General features: G+C 32.7%; 9 non-coding genes across 9 annotated transcripts; all 9 read left to right on the top strand.

The window, feature by feature from the left end:
• The first annotated feature begins 1,642 nt into the window (after window positions 1-1,642).
• Window positions 1,643-1,714, top strand: TRNAP-UGG (transfer RNA proline (anticodon UGG)). Its single transcript has one exon. It is a non-coding gene; the product is annotated as a tRNA-Pro (tRNA).
• Window positions 1,715-3,426: 1,712 nt separating this feature from the next.
• TRNAP-UGG (transfer RNA proline (anticodon UGG)) lies at window positions 3,427-3,498 on the top strand. The gene has a single exon. It is a non-coding gene; the product is annotated as a tRNA-Pro (tRNA).
• A 1,710-nt stretch (window positions 3,499-5,208) lies between these two features.
• TRNAP-UGG (transfer RNA proline (anticodon UGG)) lies at window positions 5,209-5,280 on the top strand. Its single transcript has one exon. It is a non-coding gene; the product is annotated as a tRNA-Pro (tRNA).
• Window positions 5,281-6,991: 1,711 nt separating this feature from the next.
• Window positions 6,992-7,063, top strand: TRNAP-UGG (transfer RNA proline (anticodon UGG)). The gene has a single exon. It is a non-coding gene; the product is annotated as a tRNA-Pro (tRNA).
• Window positions 7,064-8,774: 1,711 nt separating this feature from the next.
• TRNAP-UGG (transfer RNA proline (anticodon UGG)) lies at window positions 8,775-8,846 on the top strand. Its single transcript has one exon. It is a non-coding gene; the product is annotated as a tRNA-Pro (tRNA).
• A 1,700-nt stretch (window positions 8,847-10,546) lies between these two features.
• Window positions 10,547-10,618, top strand: TRNAP-UGG (transfer RNA proline (anticodon UGG)). The gene has a single exon. It is a non-coding gene; the product is annotated as a tRNA-Pro (tRNA).
• Window positions 10,619-12,330: 1,712 nt separating this feature from the next.
• TRNAP-UGG (transfer RNA proline (anticodon UGG)) lies at window positions 12,331-12,402 on the top strand. Its single transcript has one exon. It is a non-coding gene; the product is annotated as a tRNA-Pro (tRNA).
• A 1,711-nt stretch (window positions 12,403-14,113) lies between these two features.
• TRNAP-UGG (transfer RNA proline (anticodon UGG)) lies at window positions 14,114-14,185 on the top strand. The gene has a single exon. It is a non-coding gene; the product is annotated as a tRNA-Pro (tRNA).
• A 1,700-nt stretch (window positions 14,186-15,885) lies between these two features.
• TRNAP-UGG (transfer RNA proline (anticodon UGG)) lies at window positions 15,886-15,957 on the top strand. The gene has a single exon. It is a non-coding gene; the product is annotated as a tRNA-Pro (tRNA).
• The last annotated feature ends 1,124 nt before the right edge of the window (window positions 15,958-17,081 follow it).

Below are 17,081 nucleotides of genomic sequence, written 5' to 3' on the forward strand. Positions count from 1 at the left end.
ATACTCACTAATGTATACAAACAGTTTTACTTACAATTTCATTAATATACATAAAAAAGACATGCACAGTGGGCTCGTTGATTCTTGCTTAGGGTGCGAGAGATCCCCGGTACAAATCCTGGATGAGCCCATCTTTTAAAGGTATATACTTATGCATACTTAGTAAAATGTCAACCATTTGGTGGTATATTGGGTAAACTATAGATTCCATTTTGTCTAAGTAACCTTGAGTGGCTTAAAAGTCTAATTTTGACAAACAAAAAACTGTCAAAATTAAATTACAGGTTTTTCTCTTACCTTTCTTTTTTCTAAATAACCTTGAGTGGCTTAAAAGAATAGTCTCATTATGACTAACAAAAAGATCAACAATAAATTGCAGGTGTTTATTTTGTCTTTCTTCTGGGTCTGCATGCTTGAGTTGCACACAGTATGTGACAAGTCTTAGGTTCCAACTATCAAAAAAAGTCCAAACTCTATTGGGACCTCTAAATATTGGCACTGCACATTTCTAATATACATACTTGGATAACAAGTAACCTTAAGTTATTATTTTTGCAATGCTACATACACATTTTTTGTTTTAAGTTGTTATGTTATTTTTAAAATGTTTTATCTTCATTAAATGAAATTGTGTTTTCTCCAGCTATTTGCATTTTTTCTTAAATAATTTGAGTTTTACTTTAAAAATGGTAAAAACTGAATAAGAAATTATTTGGCTAGTGGCTTGTTGGTCTGGGTGTATGATTCTTGCTTCGGGTGCAAAAGGTGCCAGGTTCATATCCTGGATGAGCCTGTTTTCTCAGGTTCTTTAAAAGTGCTTAGTTCAATTATCTGATAGTATTTTAAAATACTAATGTATTCCAACAGTTTCACTTCCAATTTCATTAGTATACATGAAAATACATGAACAGTAGGCTCGTTGGTATAGGGGTATGATTCTCGCTTAGGGTGCGAGAGGTCCTGGGATTAAATTGCAGACGAGCCCATCTTCTCAGGTTCTTTTAAATCCCATGGTTCCATTATCTGATTGATGTCAATTGCCTAAATCAAAAGCATCAAGTGAATTTTTATTTTGCCAATCCATAAAAAAAGTATATACTTATGCATATTTAGTAAACTGTCAACCATTTGGTGGTATATTGGGTAAACTGTAGATTCCATTTTGTCTAAGTAACTTTGAGTGGCTGCAAAGAAGTCTCATTTTGACAAATAAAAAACAGTCAAAATGAAATTACAGGTTTTTCTCTTACCTGTAGAAACAATAAGTGGCTTAAAAGAATAGTCTCTTTTTGACAAACAAAAAGGTCAACAATTAATTGCAGGTTTTTGTTTTTTTCTTTCTTCTTGGTCTGTATGCTTAAGTTGCACACAGTATGAGACAAGTCTTAGGTTCCAGCTATCAGAAAAGTTAAAACTCTATAGGAACCCATAAATCTTGGCACTGAAATTTCCAAATATGCATACTTGGACCAAAAATTTACCTTAAGGAAACATTTTAGCTATGCTACAAATAATTTTTTTAATTGTTATGGTATTTTTAAAATGTAACATCTTTTTTTCCAGCTTATTGCATTTTTTTATTAAATAATTTGAGTTTTACTTTAAAAATGGTAAAATCTGAATGAGAAGACCTTAGGCAGATGGCTCGTTGGTCTAGGGGTATGATTCTCGCTTTGGGTGCGAGAGGTCCTGGGTTCAAATCCCGGGCGAGCCCATCTCTTCATGTATTTTTAAAGTCCTTAATATCTGATAGTATTTAATAGCATTTTAAAATACTCACTAATGTATACAAACAGTTTTACTTACAATTTCATTAATATACATAAAAAAGACATGCACAGTGGGCTCGTTGATTCTTGCTTAGGGTGCGAGAGATCCCCGGTACAAATCCCGGATGAGCCCATCTTTTAAAGGTATATACTTATGCATACTTAGTAAAATGTCAACCATTTGGTGGTATATTGGGTAAACTATAGATTCCATTTTGTCTAAGTTACCTTGAGTGGCTTAAAAGTCTAATTTTGACAAACAAAAAACTGTCAAAATTAAATTACAGGTTTTTCTCTTACCTTTCTTTTTTCTAAATAACCCTGAGTGGTTTTAAAAGAATAGTCTCATTATGACTAACAAAAAGATCAACAATGAATTGCAGGTGTTTTATTTTGTCTTTCTTCTGGGTCTGCATGCTTGAGTTGCACACAGTATGTGACAAGTCTTAGGTTCCAACTATCAAAAAAAGTCCAAACTCTATTGGGACCTCTAAATATTGGCACTGCACATTTCTAATATACATACTTGGATAACAAGTAACCTTAAGTTATTATTTTTGCAATGCTACATACACATTTTTTATTTTAAGTTGTTATGTTATTTTTAAAATGTTTTATCTTCATTAAATGAAATTGTGTTTTCTCCAGCTATTTGCATTTTTTCTTAAATAATTTGAGTTTTACTTTAAAAATGGTAAAAACTGAATAAGAAATTATTTGGCTAGTGGCTTGTTGGTCTGGGTGTATGATTCTTGCTTCGGGTGCAAAAGGTGCCAGGTTCATATCCTGGATGAGCCTGTTTTCTCAGGTTCTTTAAAAGTGCTTAGTTCAATTATCTGATAGTATTTTAAAATACTAATGTATTCCAACAGTTTCACTTCCAATTTCATTAGTATACATGAAAATACATGAACAGTAGGCTCGTTGGTATAGGGGTATGATTCTCGCTTAGGGTGCGAGAGGTCCTGGGATTAAATCGCAGACGAGCCCATATTCTCAGGTTCTTTTAAATCCCATGGTTCCATTATCTGATTGATGTCAATTGCCTAAATCAAAAGCATCAAGTGAATTTTTATTTTGCCAATCCATAAAAAAAGTATATACTTATGCATATTTAGTAAACTGTCAACCATTTGGTGGTATATTGGGTAAACTGTAGATTCCATTTTGTCTAAGTAACTTTGAGTGGCTGCAAAGAAGTCTCATTTTGACATATAAAAAACAGTCAAAATGAAATTACAGGTTTTTCTCTTACCATGCTTTTTTCTAAGAAACAATGAGTGGCTTAAAAGAATAGTCTCTTTTTGACAAACAAAAAGGTCAACAATTAATTGCAGGTTTTTGTTTTTTTCTTTCTTCTTGGTCTGTATGCTTAAGTTGCACACAGTATGAGACAAGTCTTAGGTTCCAGCTATCAGAAAAGTTAAAACTCTATAGGAACCCATAAATCTTGGCACTGAAATTTCCAAATATGCATACTTGGACCAAAAATTTACCTTAAGGAAACATTTTAGCTATGCTACAAATAATTTTTTTAATTGTTATGGTATTTTTAAAATGTAACATCTTTTTTTCCAGCTTATTGCATTTTTTTATTAAATAATTTGAGTTTTACTTTAAAAATGGTAAAATCTGAATGAGAAGACCTTAGGCAGATGGCTCGTTGGTCTAGGGGTATGATTCTCGCTTTGGGTGCGAGAGGTCCCGGGTTCAAATCCCGGACGAGCCCATCTCTTCATGTACTTTTAAAGTCCTTAATATCTGATAGTATTTAATAGCATTTTAAAATACTCACTAATGTATACAAACAGTTTTACTTACAATTTCATTCATATACATAAAAAAGACATGCACAGTGGGCTCGTTGATTCTTGCTTAGGGTGCGAGAGATCCCCGGTACAAATCCTGGATGAGCCCATCTTTTAAAGGTATATACTTATGCATACTTAGTAAAATGTCAACCATTTGGTGCTATATTGGGTAAACTATAGATTCCATTTTGTCTAAGTAACCTTGAGTGGCTTAAAAGTCTAATTTTGACAAACAAAAAACTGTCAAAATTAAATTACAGGTTTTTCTCTTACCTTTCTTTTTTCTAAATAACCTTGAGTGGCTTAAAAGAATAGTCTCATTATGACTAACAAAAAGATCAACAATAAATTGCAGGTGTTTATTTTGTCTTTCTTCTGGGTCTGCATGCTTGAGTTGCACACAGTATGTGACAAGTCTTAGGTTCCAACTATCAAAAAAAGTCCAAACTCTATTGGGACCTTTAAATATTGGCACTGCACATTTCTAATATACATACTTGGATAACAAGTAACCTTAAGTTATTATTTTTGCAATGCTACATACACATTTTTTGTTTTAAGTTGTTATGTTATTTTTAAAATGTTTTATCTTCATTAAATGAAATTGTGTTTTCTCCAGCTATTTGCATTTTTTCTTAAATAATTTGAGTTTTACTTTAAAAATGGTAAAAACTGAATAAGAAATTATTTGGCTGGTGGCTTGTTGGTCTGGGTGTATGATTCTTGCTACGGGTGCAAAAGGTGCCAGGTTCATATCCTGGATGAGCCTGTTTTCTCAGGTTCTTTAAAAGTGCTTAGTTCAATTATCTGATAGTATTTTAAAATACTAATGTATTCCAACAGTTTCACTTCCAATTTCATTAGTATACATGAAAATACATGAACAGTAGGCTCGTTGGTATAGGGGTATGATTCTCGCTTAGGGTGCGAGAGGTCCTGGGATTAAATCGCAGACGAGCCCATATTCTCAGGTTCTTTTAAATCCCATGGTTCCATTATCTGATTGATGTCAATTGCCTAAATCAAAAGCATCAAGTGAATTTTTATTTTGCCAATCCATAAAAAAAGTATATACTTATGCATATTTAGTAAACTGTCAACCATTTGGTGGTATATTGGGTAAACTGTAGATTCCATTTTGTCTAAGTAACTTTGAGTGGCTGCAAAGAAGTCTCATTTTGACAAATAAAAAACAGTCAAAATGAAATTACAGGTTTTTCTCTTACCATGCTTTTTTCTAAGAAACAATGAGTGGCTTAAAAGAATAGTCTCTTTTTGACAAACAAAAAGGTCAACAATTAATTGCAGGTTTTTGTTTTTTTCTTTCTTCTTGGTCTGTATGCTTAAGTTGCACACAGTATGAGACAAGTCTTAGGTTCCAGCTATCAGAAAAGTTAAAACTCTATAGGAACCCATAAATCTTGGCACTGAAATTTCCAAATATGCATACTTGGACCAAAAATTTACCTTAAGGAAACATTTTAGCTATGCTACAAATAATTTTTTTAATTGTTATGGTATTTTTAAAATGTAACATCTTTTTTTCCAGCTTATTGCATTTTTTTATTAAATAATTTGAGTTTTACTTTAAAAATGGTAAAATCTGAATGAGAAGACCTTAGGCAGATGGCTCGTTGGTCTAGGGGTATGATTCTCGCTTTGGGTGCGAGAGGTCCCGGGTTCAAATCCCGGACGAGCCCATCTCTTCATGTACTTTTAAAGTCCTTAATATCTGATAGTATTTAATAGTATTTTAAAATACTCACTAATGTATACAAACAGTTTTACTTACAATTTCATTAATATACATAAAAAAAGACATGCACAGTGGGCTCGTTGATTCTTGCTTAGGGTGCGAGAGATCCCCGGTACAAATCCCGGATGAGCCCACCTTTTAAAGGTATATACTTATGCATACTTAGTAAAATGTCAACCATTTGGTGGTATATTGGGTAAACTATAGATTCCATTTTGTCTAAGTAACCTTGAGTGGCTTAAAAGTCTAATTTTGACAAACAAAAAACTGTCAAAATTAAATTACAGGTTTTTCTCTTACCTTTCTTTTTTCTAAATAACCCTGAGTGGCTTAAAAGAATAGTCTCATTATGACTAACAAAAAGATCAACAATAAATTGCAGGTGTTTATTTTGTCTTTCTTCTGGGTCTGCATGCTTGAGTTGCACACAGTATGTGACAAGTCTTAGGTTCCAACTATCAAAAAAAGTCCAAACTCTATTGGGACCTCTAAATATTGGCACTGCACATTTCTAATATACATACTTGGATAACAAGTAACCTTAAGTTATTATTTTTGCAATGCTACATACACATTTTTTGTTTTAAGTTGTTATGTTATTTTTAAAATGTTTTATCTTCATTAAATGAAATTGTGTTTTCTCCAGCTATTTGCATTTTTTCTTAAATAATTTGAGTTTTACTTTAAAAATGGTAAAAACTGAATAAGAAATTATTTGGCTAGTGGCTTGTTGGTCTGGGTGTATGATTCTTGCTTCGGGTGCAAAAGGTGCCAGGTTCATATCCTGGATGAGCCTGTTTTCTCAGGTTCTTTAAAAGTGCTTAGTTCAATTATCTGATAGTATTTTAAAATACTAATGTATTCCAACAGTTTCACTTCCAATTTCATTAGTATACATGAAAATACATGAACAGTAGGCTCGTTGGTATAGGGGTATGATTCTCGCTTAGGGTGCGAGAGGTCCTGGGATTAAATCGCAGATGAGCCCATCTTCTCAGGTTCTTTTAAATCCCATGGTTCCATTATCTGATTGATGTCAATTGCCTAAATCAAAAGCATCAAGTGAATTTTTATTTTGCCAATCCATAAAAAAAGTATATACTTATGCATATTTAGTAAACTGTCAACCATTTGGTGGTATATTGGGTAAACTGTAGATTCCATTTTGTCTAAGTAACTTTGAGTGGCTGCAAAGAAGTCTCATTTTGACAAATAAAAAACAGTCAAAATGAAATTACAGGTTTTTCTCTTACCATGCTTTTTTCTAAGAAACAATGAGTGGCTTAAAAGAATAGTCTCTTTTTGACAAACAAAAAGGTCAACAATTAATTGCAGGTTTTTGTTTTTTTCTTTCTTTTTGGTCTGTATGCTTAAGTTGCACACAGTATGAGACAAGTCTTAGGTTCCAGCTATCAGAAAAGTTAAAACTCTATAGGAACCCATAAATCTTGGCACTGAAATTTCCAAATATGCATACTTGGACCAAAAATTTACCTTAAGGAAACATTTTAGCTATGCTACAAATAATTTTTTTAATTGTTATGGTATTTTTAAAATGTAACATCTTTTTTTCCAGCTTATTGCATTTTTTTATTAAATAATTTGAGTTTTACTTTAAAAATGGTAAAATCTGAATGAGAAGACCTTAGGCAGATGGCTCGTTGGTCTAGGGGTATGATTCTCGCTTTGGGTGCGAGAGGTCCCGGGTTCAAATCCCGGACGAGCCCATCTCTTCATGTACTTTTAAAGTCCTTAATATCTGATAGTATTTAATAGTATTTTAAAATACTCACTAATGTATACAAACAGTTTTACTTACAATTTCATTAATATACATAAAAAAAGACATGCACAGTGGGCTCGTTGATTCTTGCTTAGGGTGCGAGAGATCCCCGGTACAAATCCCGGATGAGCCCACCTTTTAAAGGTATATACTTATGCATACTTAGTAAAATGTCAACCATTTGGTGGTATATTGGGTAAACTATAGATTCCATTTTGTCTAAGTAACCTTGAGTGGCTTAAAAGTCTAATTTTGACAAACAAAAAACTGTCAAAATTAAATTACAGGTTTTTCTCTTACCTTTCTTTTTTCTAAATAACCCTGAGTGGCTTAAAAGAATAGTCTCATTATGACTAACAAAAAGATCAACAATAAATTGCAGGTGTTTATTTTGTCTTTCTTCTGGGTCTGCATGCTTGAGTTGCACACAGTATGTGACAAGTCTTAGGTTCCAACTATCAAAAAAAGTCCAAACTCTATTGGGACCTCTAAATATTGGCACTGCACATTTCTAATATACATACTTGGATAACAAGTAACCTTAAGTTATTATTTTTGCAATGCTACATACACATTTTTTGTTTTAAGTTGTTATGTTATTTTTAAAATGTTTTATCTTCATTAAATGAAATTGTGTTTTCTCCAGCTATTTGCATTTTTTCTTAAATAATTTGAGTTTTACTTTAAAAATGGTAAAAACTGAATAAGAAATTATTTGGCTAGTGGCTTGTTGGTCTGGGTGTATGATTCTTGCTTCGGGTGCAAAAGGTGCCAGGTTCATATCCTGGATGAGCCTGTTTTCTCAGGTTCTTTAAAAGTGCTTAGTTCAATTATCTGATAGTATTTTAAAATACTAATGTATTCCAACAGTTTCACTTCCAATTTCATTAGTATACATGAAAATACATGAACAGTAGGCTCGTTGGTATAGGGGTATGATTCTCGCTTAGGGTGCGAGAGGTCCTGGGATTAAATCGCAGATGAGCCCATCTTCTCAGGTTCTTTTAAATCCCATGGTTCCATTATCTGATTGATGTCAATTGCCTAAATCAAAAGCATCAAGTGAATTTTTATTTTGCCAATCCATAAAAAAAGTATATACTTATGCATATTTAGTAAACTGTCAACCATTTGGTGGTATATTGGGTAAACTGTAGATTCCATTTTGTCTAAGTAACTTTGAGTGGCTGCAAAGAAGTCTCATTTTGACAAATAAAAAACAGTCAAAATGAAATTACAGGTTTTTCTCTTACCATGCTTTTTTCTAAGAAACAATGAGTGGCTTAAAAGAATAGTCTCTTTTTGACAAACAAAAAGGTCAACAATTAATTGCAGGTTTTTGTTTTTTTCTTTCTTTTTGGTCTGTATGCTTAAGTTGCACACAGTATGAGACAAGTCTTAGGTTCCAGCTATCAGAAAAGTTAAAACTCTATAGGAACCCATAAATCTTGGCACTGAAATTTCCAAATATGCATACTTGGACCAAAAATTTACCTTAAGGAAACATTTTAGCTATGCTACAAATAATTTTTTTAATTGTTATGGTATTTTTAAAATGTAACATCTTTTTTTCCAGCTTATTGCATTTTTTTATTAAATAATTTGAGTTTTACTTAAAAAATGGTAAAATCTGAATGAGAAGACCTTAGACAGATGGCTCGTTGGTCTAGGGGTATGATTCTCGCTTTGGGTGCGAGAGCTCCCGGGTTCAAATCCCGGACGAGCCCATCTCTTCATGTACTTTTAAAGTCCTTAATATCTGATAGTATTTAATAGCATTTTAAAATACTCACTAATGTATACAAACAGTTTTACTTACAATTTCATTAATATACATAAAAAAGACATGCACAGTGGGCTCGTTGATTCTTGCTTAGGGTGCGAGAGATCCCCGGTACAAATCCTGGATGAGCCCATCTTTTAAAGGTATATACTTATGCATACTTAGTAAAATGTCAACCATTTGGTGGTATATTGGGTAAACTATAGATTCCATTTTGTCTAAGTAACCTTGAGTGGCTTAAAAGTCTAATTTTGACAAACAAAAAACTGTCAAAATTAAATTACAGGTTTTTCTCTTACCTTTCTTTTTTCTAAATAACCTTGAGTGGCTTAAAAGAATAGTCTCATTATGACTAACAAAAAGATCAACAATAAATTGCAGGTGTTTATTTTGTCTTTCTTCTGGGTCTGCATGCTTGAGTTGCACACAGTATGTGACAAGTCTTAGGTTCCAACTATCAAAAAAAGTCCAAACTCTATTGGGACCTCTAAATATTGGCACTGCACATTTCTAATATACATACTTGGATAACAAGTAACCTTAAGTTATTATTTTTGCAATGCTACATACACATTTTTTGTTTTAAGTTGTTATGTTATTTTTAAAATGTTTTATCTTCATTAAATGAAATTGTGTTTTCTCCAGCTATTTGCATTTTTTCTTAAATAATTTGAGTTTTACTTTAAAAATGGTAAAAACTGAATAAGAAATTATTTGGCTAGTGGCTTGTTGGTCTGGGTGTATGATTCTTGCTTCGGGTGCAAAAGGTGCCAGGTTCATATCCTGGATGAGCCTGTTTTCTCAGGTTCTTTAAAAGTGCTTAGTTCAATTATCTGATAGTATTTTAAAATACTAATGTATTCCAACAGTTTCACTTCCAATTTCATTAGTATACATGAAAATACATGAACAGTAGGCTCGTTGGTATAGGGGTATGATTCTCGCTTAGGGTGCGAGAGGTCCTGGGATTAAATTGCAGACGAGCCCATCTTCTCAGGTTCTTTTAAATCCCATGGTTCCATTATCTGATTGATGTCAATTGCCTAAATCAAAAGCATCAAGTGAATTTTTATTTTGCCAATCCATAAAAAAAGTATATACTTATGCATATTTAGTAAACTGTCAACCATTTGGTGGTATATTGGGTAAACTGTAGATTCCATTTTGTCTAAGTAACTTTGAGTGGCTGCAAAGAAGTCTCATTTTGACAAATAAAAAACAGTCAAAATGAAATTACAGGTTTTTCTCTTACCTGTAGAAACAATAAGTGGCTTAAAAGAATAGTCTCTTTTTGACAAACAAAAAGGTCAACAATTAATTGCAGGTTTTTGTTTTTTTCTTTCTTCTTGGTCTGTATGCTTAAGTTGCACACAGTATGAGACAAGTCTTAGGTTCCAGCTATCAGAAAAGTTAAAACTCTATAGGAACCCATAAATCTTGGCACTGAAATTTCCAAATATGCATACTTGGACCAAAAATTTACCTTAAGGAAACATTTTAGCTATGCTACAAATAATTTTTTTAATTGTTATGGTATTTTTAAAATGTAACATCTTTTTTTCCAGCTTATTGCATTTTTTTATTAAATAATTTGAGTTTTACTTTAAAAATGGTAAAATCTGAATGAGAAGACCTTAGGCAGATGGCTCGTTGGTCTAGGGGTATGATTCTCGCTTTGGGTGCGAGAGGTCCTGGGTTCAAATCCCGGGCGAGCCCATCTCTTCATGTATTTTTAAAGTCCTTAATATCTGATAGTATTTAATAGCATTTTAAAATACTCACTAATGTATACAAACAGTTTTACTTACAATTTCATTAATATACATAAAAAAGACATGCACAGTGGGCTCGTTGATTCTTGCTTAGGGTGCGAGAGATCCCCGGTACAAATCCCGGATGAGCCCATCTTTTAAAGGTATATACTTATGCATACTTAGTAAAATGTCAACCATTTGGTGGTATATTGGGTAAACTATAGATTCCATTTTGTCTAAGTTACCTTGAGTGGCTTAAAAGTCTAATTTTGACAAACAAAAAACTGTCAAAATTAAATTACAGGTTTTTCTCTTACCTTTCTTTTTTCTAAATAACCCTGAGTGGTTTTAAAAGAATAGTCTCATTATGACTAACAAAAAGATCAACAATGAATTGCAGGTGTTTTATTTTGTCTTTCTTCTGGGTCTGCATGCTTGAGTTGCACACAGTATGTGACAAGTCTTAGGTTCCAACTATCAAAAAAAGTCCAAACTCTATTGGGACCTCTAAATATTGGCACTGCACATTTCTAATATACATACTTGGATAACAAGTAACCTTAAGTTATTATTTTTGCAATGCTACATACACATTTTTTATTTTAAGTTGTTATGTTATTTTTAAAATGTTTTATCTTCATTAAATGAAATTGTGTTTTCTCCAGCTATTTGCATTTTTTCTTAAATAATTTGAGTTTTACTTTAAAAATGGTAAAAACTGAATAAGAAATTATTTGGCTAGTGGCTTGTTGGTCTGGGTGTATGATTCTTGCTTCGGGTGCAAAAGGTGCCAGGTTCATATCCTGGATGAGCCTGTTTTCTCAGGTTCTTTAAAAGTGCTTAGTTCAATTATCTGATAGTATTTTAAAATACTAATGTATTCCAACAGTTTCACTTCCAATTTCATTAGTATACATGAAAATACATGAACAGTAGGCTCGTTGGTATAGGGGTATGATTCTCGCTTAGGGTGCGAGAGGTCCTGGGATTAAATCGCAGACGAGCCCATATTCTCAGGTTCTTTTAAATCCCATGGTTCCATTATCTGATTGATGTCAATTGCCTAAATCAAAAGCATCAAGTGAATTTTTATTTTGCCAATCCATAAAAAAAGTATATACTTATGCATATTTAGTAAACTGTCAACCATTTGGTGGTATATTGGGTAAACTGTAGATTCCATTTTGTCTAAGTAACTTTGAGTGGCTGCAAAGAAGTCTCATTTTGACATATAAAAAACAGTCAAAATGAAATTACAGGTTTTTCTCTTACCATGCTTTTTTCTAAGAAACAATGAGTGGCTTAAAAGAATAGTCTCTTTTTGACAAACAAAAAGGTCAACAATTAATTGCAGGTTTTTGTTTTTTTCTTTCTTCTTGGTCTGTATGCTTAAGTTGCACACAGTATGAGACAAGTCTTAGGTTCCAGCTATCAGAAAAGTTAAAACTCTATAGGAACCCATAAATCTTGGCACTGAAATTTCCAAATATGCATACTTGGACCAAAAATTTACCTTAAGGAAACATTTTAGCTATGCTACAAATAATTTTTTTAATTGTTATGGTATTTTTAAAATGTAACATCTTTTTTTCCAGCTTATTGCATTTTTTTATTAAATAATTTGAGTTTTACTTTAAAAATGGTAAAATCTGAATGAGAAGACCTTAGGCAGATGGCTCGTTGGTCTAGGGGTATGATTCTCGCTTTGGGTGCGAGAGGTCCCGGGTTCAAATCCCGGACGAGCCCATCTCTTCATGTACTTTTAAAGTCCTTAATATCTGATAGTATTTAATAGCATTTTAAAATACTCACTAATGTATACAAACAGTTTTACTTACAATTTCATTCATATACATAAAAAAGACATGCACAGTGGGCTCGTTGATTCTTGCTTAGGGTGCGAGAGATCCCCGGTACAAATCCTGGATGAGCCCATCTTTTAAAGGTATATACTTATGCATACTTAGTAAAATGTCAACCATTTGGTGCTATATTGGGTAAACTATAGATTCCATTTTGTCTAAGTAACCTTGAGTGGCTTAAAAGTCTAATTTTGACAAACAAAAAACTGTCAAAATTAAATTACAGGTTTTTCTCTTACCTTTCTTTTTTCTAAATAACCTTGAGTGGCTTAAAAGAATAGTCTCATTATGACTAACAAAAAGATCAACAATAAATTGCAGGTGTTTATTTTGTCTTTCTTCTGGGTCTGCATGCTTGAGTTGCACACAGTATGTGACAAGTCTTAGGTTCCAACTATCAAAAAAAGTCCAAACTCTATTGGGACCTTTAAATATTGGCACTGCACATTTCTAATATACATACTTGGATAACAAGTAACCTTAAGTTATTATTTTTGCAATGCTACATACACATTTTTTGTTTTAAGTTGTTATGTTATTTTTAAAATGTTTTATCTTCATTAAATGAAATTGTGTTTTCTCCAGCTATTTGCATTTTTTCTTAAATAATTTGAGTTTTACTTTAAAAATGGTAAAAACTGAATAAGAAATTATTTGGCTGGTGGCTTGTTGGTCTGGGTGTATGATTCTTGCTACGGGTGCAAAAGGTGCCAGGTTCATATCCTGGATGAGCCTGTTTTCTCAGGTTCTTTAAAAGTGCTTAGTTCAATTATCTGATAGTATTTTAAAATACTAATGTATTCCAACAGTTTCACTTCCAATTTCATTAGTATACATGAAAATACATGAACAGTAGGCTCGTTGGTATAGGGGTATGATTCTCGCTTAGGGTGCGAGAGGTCCTGGGATTAAATCGCAGACGAGCCCATCTTCTCAGGTTCTTTTAAATCCCATGGTTCCATTATCTGATTGATGTCAATTGCCTAAATCAAAAGCATCAAGTGAATTTTTCTTTTGCCAATCCATAAAAAAAGTATATACTTATGCATATTTAGTAAACTGTCAACCATTTGGTGGTATATTGGGTAAACTGTAGATTCCATTTTGTCTAAGTAACTTTGAGTGGCTGCAAAGAAGTCTCATTTTGACAAATAAAAAACAGTCAAAATGAAATTACAGGTTTTTCTCTTACCATGCTTTTTTCTAAGAAACAATGAGTGGCTTAAAAGAATAGTCTCTTTTTGACAAACAAAAAGGTCAACAATGAATTGCAGGTTTTTGTTTTTTTCTTTCTTCTTGGTCTGTATGCTTAAGTTGCACACAGTCTGAGACAAGTCTTAGGTTCCAGCTATCAGAAAAGTTAAAACTCTATAGGAACCCATAAATCTTGGCACTGAAATTTCCAAATATGCATACTTGGACCAAAAATGTACCTTAAGGAAACATTTTAGCTATGCTACAAATAATTTTTTTAAATTGTTATGGTATTTTTAAAATGTAACATCTTTTTTTCCAGCTTATTGCATTTTTTTATTAAATAATTTGAGTTTTACTTTAAAAATGGTAAAATCTGAATGAGAAGACCTTGGGCAGATGGCTCGTTGGTCTAGGGGTATGATTCTCGCTTTGGGTGCGAGAGGACCCGGGTTCAAATCCCGGACGAGCCCATCTCTTCATGTACTTTTAAAGTCCTTAATATTTAATAGTATTTTAAAATACTCACTAATGTATACAAACAGTTTTACTTACAATTTCATTAATATACATAAAAAAGACATGCACAGTGGGCTCGTTGATTCTTGCTTAGGGTGCGAGAGATCCCCGGTACAAATCCCGGATGAGCCCATCTTTTAAAGGTATATACTTATGCATACTTAGTAAAATGTCAACCATTTGGTGGTATATTGGGTAAACTATAGATTCCATTTTGTCTAAGTAACCTTGAGTGGCTTAAAAGTCTAATTTTGACAAACAAAAAACTGTCAAAATTAAATTACAGGTTTTTCTCTTACCTTTCTTTTTTCTAAATAACCCTGAGTGGCTTAAAAGAATAGTCTCATTATGACTAACAAAAAGATCAACAATAAATTGCAGGTGTTTATTTTGTCTTTCTTCTGGGTCTGCATGCTTGAGTTGCACACAGTATGTGACAAGTCTTAGGTTCCAACTATCAAAAAAAGTCCAAACTCTATTGGGACCTCTAAATATTGGCACTGCACATTTCTAATATACATACTTGGATAACAAGTAATCTTAAGTTATTATTTTTGCAATGCTACATACACATTTTTTGTTTTAAGTTGTTATGTTATTTTTAAAATGTTTTATCTTCATTAAATGAAATTGTGTTTTCTCCAGCTATTTGCATTTTTTCTTAAATAATTTGAGTTTTACTTTAAAAATGGTAAAAACTGAATAAGAAATTATTTGGCTGGTGGCTTGTTGGTCTGGGTGTATGACTCTTGCTACGGGTGCAAAAGGTGCCAGGTTCATATCCTGGATGAGCCTGTTTTCTCAGGTTCTTTAAAAGTGCTTAGTTCAATTATCTGATAGTATTTTAAAATACTAATGTATTCCAACAGTTTCACTTGCAATTTCATTAGTATACATAAAAATACATGAACAGTAGGCTCGTTGGTATAGGGGTATGATTCTCGCTTAGGGTGCGAGAGGTCCTGGGATTAAATCGCAGACGAGCCCATCTTCTCGGTTCTTTTAAATCCCATGGTTCCATTATCTGATTGATGTCAATTGCCTAAATCAAAAGCATCAAGTGAATTTTTCTTTTGCCAATCCATAAAAAAAGTATATACTTATGCATATTTAGTAAACTGTCAACCATTTGGTGGTATATTGGGTAAACTGTAGATTCCATTTTGTCTAAGTAACTTTGAGTGGCTGCAAAGAAGTCTCATTTTGACAAATAAAAAACAGTCAAAATGAAATTACAGGTTTTTCTCTTACCATGCTTTTTTCTAAGAAACAATGAGTGGCTTAAAAGAATAGTCTCTTTTTGACAAACAAAAAGGTCAACAATTAATTGCAGGTTTTTGTTTTTTTCTTTCTTCTTGGTCTGTATGCTTAAGTTGCACACAGTATGAGACAAGTCTTAGGTTTCAGCTATCAGAAAAGTTAAAACTCTATAGGAACCCATAAATCTTGGCACTGAAATTTCCAAATATGCATACTTGGACCAAAAATTTACCTTAAGGAAACATTTTAGCTATGCTACAAATAATTTTTTTAAATTGTTATGGTATTTTTAAAATGTAACATCTTTTTTTCCAGCTTATTGCATTTTTTTATTAAATAATTTGAGTTTTACTTTAAAAATGGTAAAATCTGAATGAGAAGACCTTGGGCAGATGGCTCGTTGGTCTAGGGGTATGATTCTCGCTTTGGGTGCGAGAGGATCCGGGTTCAAATCCCGGACGAGCCCATCTCTTCATGTACTTTTAAAGTCCTTAATATCTGATAGTATTTAATAGCATTTTAAAATACTCACTAATGTATACAAACAGTTTTACTTACAATTTCATTCATATACATAAAAAAGACATGCACAGTGGGCTCGTTGATTCTTGCTTAGGGTGCGAGAGATCCCCGGTACAAATCCTGGATGAGCCCATCTTTTAAAGGTATATACTTATGCATACTTAGTAAAATGTCAACCATTTGGTGGTATATTGGGTAAACTATAGATTCCATTTTGTCTAAGTAACCTTGAGTGGCTTAAAAGTCTAATTTTGACAAACAAAAAACTGTCAAAATTAAATTACAGGTTTTTCTCTTACCTTTCTTTTTTCTAAATAACCTTGAGTGGCTTAAAAGAATAGTCTCATTATGACTAACAAAAAGATCAACAATAAATTGCAGGTGTTTATTTTGTCTTTCTTCTGGGTCTGCATGCTTGAGTTGCACACAGTATGTGACAAGTCTTAGGTTCCAACTATCAAAAAAAGTCCAAACTCTATTGGGACCTCTAAATATTGGCACTGCACATTTCTAATATACATACTTGGATAACAAGTAACCTTAAGTTATTATTTTTGCAATGCTACATACACATTTTTTGTTTTAAGTTGTTATGTTATTTTTAAAATGTTTTATCTTCATTAAATGAAATTGTGTTTTCTCCAGCTATTTGCATTTTTTCTTAAATAATTTGAGTTTTACTTTAAAAATGGTAAAAACTGAATAAGAAATTATTTGGCTGGTGGCTTGTTGGTCTGGGTGTATGATTCTTGCTACGGGTGCAAAAGGTGCCAGGTTCATATCCTGGATGAGCCTGTTTTCTCAGGTTCTTTAAAAGTGCTTAGTTCAATTATCTGATAGTATTTTAAAATACTAATGTATTCCAACAGTTTCACTTCCAATTTCATTAGTATACATGAAAATACATGAACAGTAGGCTCGTTGGTATAGGGGTATGATTCTCGCTTAGGGTGCGAGAGGTCCTGGGATTAAATCGCAGGCGAGCCCATCTTCTCAGGTTCTTTTAAATCCCATGGTTCCATTATCTGATTGATGTCAATTGCCTGAGTCAAAAGCATCAAGTGAATT

This window comes from Pseudophryne corroboree, chromosome 3, assembly GCF_028390025.1.
Source record: "Pseudophryne corroboree isolate aPseCor3 chromosome 3, aPseCor3.hap2, whole genome shotgun sequence".
Taxonomy (NCBI): Eukaryota; Metazoa; Chordata; class Amphibia; order Anura; family Myobatrachidae; genus Pseudophryne; species Pseudophryne corroboree.